Below are 8,380 nucleotides of genomic sequence, written 5' to 3'. Positions count from 1 at the left end.
GCTGTTTGATGTTAATTGATTTCTTCATTAGGAATAGTTCTAATTTGTTTTTACCCCCCTCTGGAAAGTATTCCTGCTAACAGCCTATGCAAGGTGTCCTGAGCTCCAGATGAGCGTTGACCAATGACCGCAGAAACAGGTACAGCACCTGTGCATAGGACACGCTCTAATAAAGGTAAGCACAGGGATTCTGCAGAACCAGAGCATAGTTCCTCTCTGGATAATCTTGCAGGCGCACAGTAAGTCTTATGTGGCCAGGGCACTTGCTGTTGGATTTGACAATTTGGAACCTGGCCCTGGGGCTAATGTCTTAAGATGGCACTGTGCATTGAGAATAGTCTTTCCTCAAATGACTGAGGTTAGATAATATGATGTCATGAGCAGTAACTATGGAATTTCTTTAAAATGGTTTCCAACATTCATAGACAGCTGGTCTTCATCACTTGACCCACTGTAGCGCACATCCAGAACAAGGACCTGTTCCAGAGATAATGGCGTTGCTTATTAGCCACCAAATAATGTCATTCTGAATTTTAAAGGAAATTACTCTTTGTACCCTGTAAGTGAATCCTGAAGAACTGTTTGTCTTCAAAGCATGGAATTCTGTAAGACTGTGGCAAGTCATCTGCAAATGATCACGGAGCTAACATCACCCTCACAGTATTTCCAATTAGAACTGTGCTGAAGATGTATGGTTGCCTACAGAAATTCTGAGAGGTAACGTAGGCTGGAGGGATAAAAAATCTGGAGATCACCAAGCGAAGAACACCAGACTCTGTAACCTCTGGGTGTTATGGAGGAGTGAAGATAAAATAAAAATGAATACTAATGTCTGGGCACAGCTTAATGTTATGGCATAAAATTAAAATTATACCGTTCATTCCTAAGTATGGAACAATATTCTTTCTGAGCAGAATTGTTTTGATTATGATTAGAGATGTTTAAAAAAAGAAGGCTTTTCTGTTCATAAATGTCTGTCTTCTGGCTGATGTGAAGTGCATGCCACAGTTCTATCCACTAGAAATAGTCTAAGACTTGAATGTCTTACTGGGAAGAAATACTTCCAGCACTTCCAGATGCAAGCTATAGCTTAAAATTCAAGCATGCCACACACAGCATCAAACAGTTTATTTCAAAGGAGAGCTGTCACTGCATATATTCTGCAGTTTGCACTAGTCCTGTCCTATCCTACACTAATATTAGTCATAGATCGTAGCAATTTTAGTTGTATTTCAACAGTATTAGTGCTCTTCAAGAGGAATTCTTTGGAAACATTTGTAACAGAGATAAATACTGAAGAGGAATATCATAAAATTAACAATTTTATCACAGGCCTCATTATTTGATACTTATTTCATCTTAGCATTTTGATGTGTGTTCAGCATAAGACAAACTGTATTGTCACTATTTGCTTTTGAATAGGCAAGCAAAAAGGTGATGTGTCTCATCTGTATTATGAAGTACCTGTTTGTTCTCTTTCGTGTGAACAGTGTGGTCTTTTATTGCATTCTTTTGACATTGGTTCTGTTCTAGCAAGATTCCTCTTTTTTTTCCACTGGCTAATCATGCTCCCATCAAAGTACCAGTCCCTGAAGGAGAGGGAAGGTGGGGAGAAGCACATATGTTGCCTGCCAGGAGACAGAGAAGCTGTTTTTATTTATAATGAAAGTGATAGAACAACCTGGTTTAAATGTATGAAGCAGCAAAATGAAAAGTCTCGAGTTTTATCAATAATGAGGTTATTTTTTTCCTCTACACGTTGAGTTTTGGTAGGTTTGTCTGATACTCAGCCATGATTCATAATCCAGTAAAATCAGAATGATACCTCAGAATACAATTAAGAATTATGTTCTGGCTATTAATGTAGTCCTGTGAAGCCTCAGAGCCTGAACACATGTCCTATATTTATATCTCAGTAGAGAAAAATTTTCAGTGCTGGCATTTGAAAAGGCCGTGGCGATCAAATGAGAGAGGGGCAAAGCATTCTACTGGCTGGTGTATGCTTCTCCAGAAGGTTCATAACCTTAGTGATTTTCAAGACAGGTTAAAGATGAAGTAATCTTCAAATAAACAATGATAATGTCACCCTATCTCCTTGTTCACATTGGTCATATTCCAGATCATAGTTATTGTCCCAAATGGTCCATAGGTCATACATGTTCATGAGCTGTAAGAGGCATTTGCCTTCACCAGCAGACTATGTAACTGTAGTGTCTGTGACTGAAGGATTTACACTTGGTATAAAAAAAGAGAAGAGCTCCCCACAATCATCCTCGTTCCATGCTGCCTCTCACACTCCAACCAGCCTGTAAAATACGGCTGCATGGTGCTAAACACCTGGCATCATGGAGCTGCTCATTGCCTCAGATGTTGAACGGCAGCAGAGGAGCCGGTGTCCAGCAGGCTCTTGCAGCTCTTTGTCAGTGCAGACAGGGGAAAGAAACGTTACAAACCCTAAAACCAGAAAAAGCATGGTGTGGCACATCTTTACCTTGTATGAGGAGGTACTCCGCTGAATCCAGAGAATGAGAAATTGGGCTTCCCTCCTTCCTGGTGCAACTGAAGATCTGTTTTTGTGGTTTGACTTTTTTCCCTGCTAGCTTGTCCTTGAATTTGGTTTAGTGTTGCTTTGGTTGAAATTCACCTGTTCCAGGAGCACAGAGAAGTAGGTAGGAAAGCAGGGAGTACACAAACATAACTCCCTCTTCAGCTGGGGTTGAGGGGTGAGGGTGGGGGGTGCAGGAGAGGAGGAAAGCATAATCAGCGCTTTTGCAAAGTGGAAGTGCTTGCTTTGATCAGTTCTAGTAAAAAAGAGGGGTTAGTAAATGACGATACTGCATTACAAGAAGTCCGTGTAACTACCCAGGAGCCTCCTGAATTGGTATCTCAGAGCTGTATTGCTTTAGCAGAGGCATATGCACAGCAAAGCTCATTCAGGGAAAGGCTGATGTTCCTCACACATCTTCACTTAACCTTTGCTCTTTGCCATTAGCAGAGACTCCCAGGAGACGACTGCCCAGACAGTCAGTGTAGCGCCGTGTGCCTGTTCTCTATGGAACAAGCATTTACATCTTTTTTTGCATCGTAGTTACAAGTCATATCCCTATGCCTCACCACTACCTTCTCCCCTCAAAATGTTTTCTCTTGGGCTGGTTTCTGAGGTTTCAAAACACCTTTTCCCCTGCCTTTTGGACATCCCCTGTCCTATATACCTTCATGGCTATAAAGTCTAAGCCTCTGTTCCTTTATTCAAAAACTAGCTCTCTTATTTCTTATGGTCTTGACACTGTACTTTAGACCAGTAGCATATCTGTTTATTGCTGGAGCATTATAGTAAAGAAGGATTAGTGTTGATACTGGCTGTGTCAAGGACCTGACTTCAAGCCTCAAGAGACTTCCAAGCCTCCTGGCAATGTGACAAGTGTTTTAAAGTCATTGTACAAAGTATAAAAAAGAACAGGAGTAAAAAGGTAAACCAGGAGAAATAGAATCAAGTCAGTCTTGGAGAGAAAAAGTTGTGTGTGGGGGGGAAGGGTAAAAGCAGATGCAGAGGTATGCTTTTAAGACTTTGGGTTAAACCTACCTCAGCTCTACCGGCATCTGCAGCGGGCACCGAGAGCTCAAGCTCACAGCTGCAAGCTAAAGCTAGATTTCCTCTTGCCAAAGAACAGTCAGGACAAAGAGGCTACCTTAGCCTACACTTTAACAAGCCAAATGTTGCCAGACCTCTGCAAGCTGCCCCATTATGTGTAATAAATTCACGGTATATTTACACTTTCAAACCATTGCAGCTCTGCTGTCTTTTTAGCTCGGTTTTAACAGCAGCTTGCAAGTGACTCTCCTTTTCTGCCTCCTGAAAAGAGAATCATTTCGACATAATTTTTTCTGCAGCAGCTCCTGCAATGAGGGCGTATGCCTTGACCTTGTCTGATTTGTTTACTGGCACAGTTTTTTTAACCTCTCCTCAGGAGTCATGCGTCATGATCTTTCCCAAGTGAAACATATTATGACAAAATGGTCGTGATGGGCTGTTACACACAGGGGCATGGAAAGAGACCTGAGGAAATCATCTAATTCACTGCACCACCCAGAGTTAGGATCAACTATACCTAAAATTTGTCTAAACTGTTCTTAAAGGCACCTAACTTAACAGCCATCTACTGTGATCTTCTCCAGCCCTTCATTGTCTTCTGCGTAAGAATGTTTTTTCATTATAGATATTAAGAATCTAATCCCTGCAGCTGCTTTTTGCATATTTTAATATTATCAGCAGATTTTCCTTCAGCCTTCTCTTCTACAGGCTATACAACAGACTTCCTTCAATTCTTTCTTATAGGTTGTGTTTTTGTGCTCTCTGACTGTTAGAATTTCTCGTCTGTACTTTCTCCATTTAGTGCTTTTTGAGCTCTAAACTGATCACGCTATTCCAGCTGAAGCTTCACTAACACTGAATAAAGTGGCAGGATTGCTTCGGCTACCTCATGCTGCCTCCCACTATCGCATTTAGCTTTCTCATAACGACGTGATGTTATTGACTTATGCTCTGCTGTGACCCTCCATATCCCCTGCATCTCCTCCTGGTGAAGGTTTATATTTATGCAACTGATTATTCTTTCCTGTCTGATGCATCCTTCAGGTCTCCCTTCCGTTTACTTTAGGCAGTACCTTCAATTTATCAGGATTGCTTAGAATACTAATCTGTATTTGCAGTCCCTCCTGCTTAATGCCATGTGCAAATAGAGTAAGCATCCTCCCTATTCCATCATCTCGATCATCAGTGAAAATATGGAAGGCCCCTGCTGATGTAAACTCCCATTTTGACAGTGTCTACCAGTAGCTACTCTCTGAGAGCAGTTGCTTATTTACCTCTCAGAAGTTCCATCTAGACCATGTTTCCTCATTTTATTTGTGAGGCTATCACTAGAGAAACTATGTTAAGAGCATCCCTGTGACTCCTATTGATCTCCACAGCTGCTGTGCGATTATACCGGGATCTGCATTCTTTGAGTTAAAATTGTCCTTCTTTTTTTGTGTGTACAGTATATTGATCTGTACCTGTGACTTTCTGCAATAAGAATAATAATAAAAGTAATAAATTACAGTAATGGAATTGTTCTTTTTTTTTTTTTTTTTTTGAGGAAAGAAATAACAGGTTGATTCAGCTTGCAGATTAAGACTGGAGAGGACAGGTCTGCCTATGCAATAGGTGTCTAACCTCCTGTTATAATCCACTGGCATGTAGTCAGGACAGTCAGTTCAGTCTAAAAGGCTACGCAGCTCACCCAGAGGTATACACCAATGTCTAGTCAGGGGAGTTGACAGGAGACTCAGTAGTCTCCGGATCTCCACCGACTGCAACGGGACATTGGACATAGGCCTTATTCTGGGTGCCTTGATCTGTGAGCCAAATCCTGCCTGCCAAGTTCTGCGTGTCACACAGGATAATATGCTGTATTCAGTATATTCTAGTCATGGGTCTCGTGCACATTTTTAGGGTGCAGAAGAAAACCAGCAAGAAGGGTAATGTTTACAGTGCAAATAGCAGTAATGCTGCCATGCTGGAATTTGTTATTGCTGATCTCAGTAACTACTTACAGTAGTGGGTAGTGGTCTGGCATACGAAAGGGATAGTGAGTCTTCTAACCCTGACCTATGAGATCATCTTAAATTACTAATGTTGCTTACATATTTATAGTAATTTGGCTTTTTCCTGTGAAAAAAACCCCAGGGGACTAAGAAGGAAAATAAAGTAATAACAAAATGAGAAGCATGCACCAATACCACTGTTAAAATTCATTTCCCTTATAACCTGATTTCCTTTCAAAACTTCTTATAATGTACATGAGAGGGAGGTTTGGATACTGGTAGGAGAGATCATAAAATGGGGAAGGATTTTTGGTACAGATGTAGTTTCAGCTGATGAAGTTTTGTCTGGAAAACAACTCACCAAACAATTTGCTGTTTTACAGATATTCAGAACCATCAGGATTTTTTCTTGCACAAGTAGAGAAAAAGACCAGGAATTTGTGAGAATCCCACTGAAATAAAGTAAGAAAGAAGAGTAGCTCTGCAGGTTGCAGAATTACAAAGCCTATGTGGTTTGGATTTAGGCTTTGTTTTCGTTTGTTTTTTTTCAAAAATGCCTCTTGCCCTTCTGGACTCTCGTTTGTCTATGGCATGGTTGCAGACAGTTCTTCCCTGGAGGCATTACTTTACATCTCATCTTCTACCTGTCACTGATTCTCAGCTGTAAAGACTTAAATATCATTTAAGTATGAAGCTGAAGGCAGAAGACAAAATCCGCTCTTCAAAAGCCTTGGCTGCTAACTGAGTATCTGAACTTTGCCTCCCATTTAGTTGCCCCAGCTGCATAAACTTGGATGCTGTAAGACAGACTCTCCTGGCTGAAGTTGTTGTAGACTGGCAATATCAACCTTGTTTGTCCCTGACCAAACCTCGTGTCAACTTACGTTAAGTGCAAGAAGGAGCAAGAGCTCATAGTCATGGTATTTCACAAAATGTCATGAAAGAACAGGCGTGTTAGAGCAGCTCTGTTGTTAACACGCATCACCGCTCTAGCTGCAGTGTTGGGACAGGCCATCTGCACCCTGACCCTGCAGCCCAGGCTCACTCTAACCACCAAATTTCTTAGTTCAGCCCTGGGGCAGCAAGCTGGGGACAGCTGATATAAATTTAACCTTCCCATTCGCTGCCAGGCCTTCAACAGGGCATTTGGCACCTCTGATCCCTCTTTGATATCCATGCAAGATCCTCAGCATCCTACAGCTGGCAGCTGGCCAGCTTCAGTGTAAAGTTGCTTTTTAAAAAGTTTGCTGTCCCAAACATCTGTTCATCCCAGGAGGCTTGGGAATATAAAAACATGGTGGACAAGATTTGAGATTATGTCAGTCCCTTCTGTGAGCATGGTATGATATTACTATCAGCTTTAGGTGTAATAAGAAAAGTGGAGTGCTGTATTTTGCCTTTTCATGTTTTGTAGGTTTAAGGACCATTCCCATCCCCTTCTGCTGCATACTATCCTCTGGTGCTCTCCAGGACACCCACGTTCTTTATCCTCCTGAGCTGACACAGGCCTTGCTTGTCAAGCCTGGTATCACCTTTACAGTGTGAAACACAGGTTTTACTGTGTTAGATGAAATTGCAAGCCCTCACATGTGACTTAATTACAGTCCACTGATTTGCGATTTGCTGCTAGCATAAAGCTTTCTTCCACTTATTTCTGTCCATTTTCCAGCCTGCCAGATCTCACAGAAGGGATGGGAAAAACCGGGAAGGACACAATTAGCAGTAGCTGCAAGCCTGCCAAATTTCCTTTCCTGAGCACAAAACTTGCCCAGAAGCCTGCTTCTTCATGCTTTCCACTGCACTTCGCTTGTGCAACCGCCCCCCTCCCAATCACACAGCCCCCACGCCGCTCTCCCCATCCCACAGCCCAACACAGCCTTCTGCAGCCATGCAGCAAAATGTGCCAGATGCACCCGCCGTCCCGTGCTCCTCCTGGGCCATACTATGTCTCATTCTGGAGCTGAAAGTCCCTACGTCTCATTCTGGAGCTGAAAGTCCATGGGATCCTTTTAGACTGGGATGGGAAGTAGACCTGAAGGGAGCTTCCCTGGCTGTGTGGAGCTACACAGAGAGTCTCTGATGCCGTACTCATCCTGCACTGGCAGCCAGGTGCACACGCCACCTCCAGCCCCGGTAACGTAAGGTAGCCTAGCCAAGCTGGAGCCACTCGCAGCCTTAGGTCCTGCGTACGCAGGACAAAAGTCGTCTTCAAACAGCTTTCAAAAGAAACCATTTTTCAGCCTGTGAGGAGCCTGGCTGTTAACCCGAGCTGTGAAAATCGGGAGACCAGCTCTGCTTTCCTGGCTCTCTCCTTCCTTTCGGCCAGCTGTGTCCCGCAGGAGCTGCAGCGCTGCTCTTCCCGGGAGCGGCGGTACGTGAGCTCCACCTAAAGGCTCAGTCCCAGCCCCGGCTCTCTCCCAGGAAGGGAGGAGGGATCCGCAGGGATTTCATCATGCCTGAGCCACACGCTGTGCTCCACCTCCATGGAATAGCGCAGGTTACTCAGCAAAACGTAGGAGCAGAGTCAGTGATGCCCTTTGCCTCCGTTGCAGCCAGGTATGCTGCTGACCTAGCGGCATTTTGTGTTCACCACCTTTTCTTTTATTGCATTCGAGGTCATTCATGCAGTTATTTTGTCTGACAGCAATGGCACCATTGAGGTTTAAGCGCATAAAAATATATTTATGAATATAGAAAAGTACATTTGCGTGTGTCTCTGTATGTTTCTTTTTTATGTTTCATTGAAAGACTGTACTATAAATCATTTCCCACAAAGCTGCGATTATCCAAGGCT

The sequence above is a fragment of the Larus michahellis genome, chromosome 1 (assembly GCF_964199755.1).
Source record: "Larus michahellis chromosome 1, bLarMic1.1, whole genome shotgun sequence".
Classification (NCBI taxonomy): Eukaryota; Metazoa; Chordata; class Aves; order Charadriiformes; family Laridae; genus Larus; species Larus michahellis.
The sequence above is the reverse complement of the archived record's forward strand: the minus strand, read 5'-3'. Positions refer to the sequence as shown.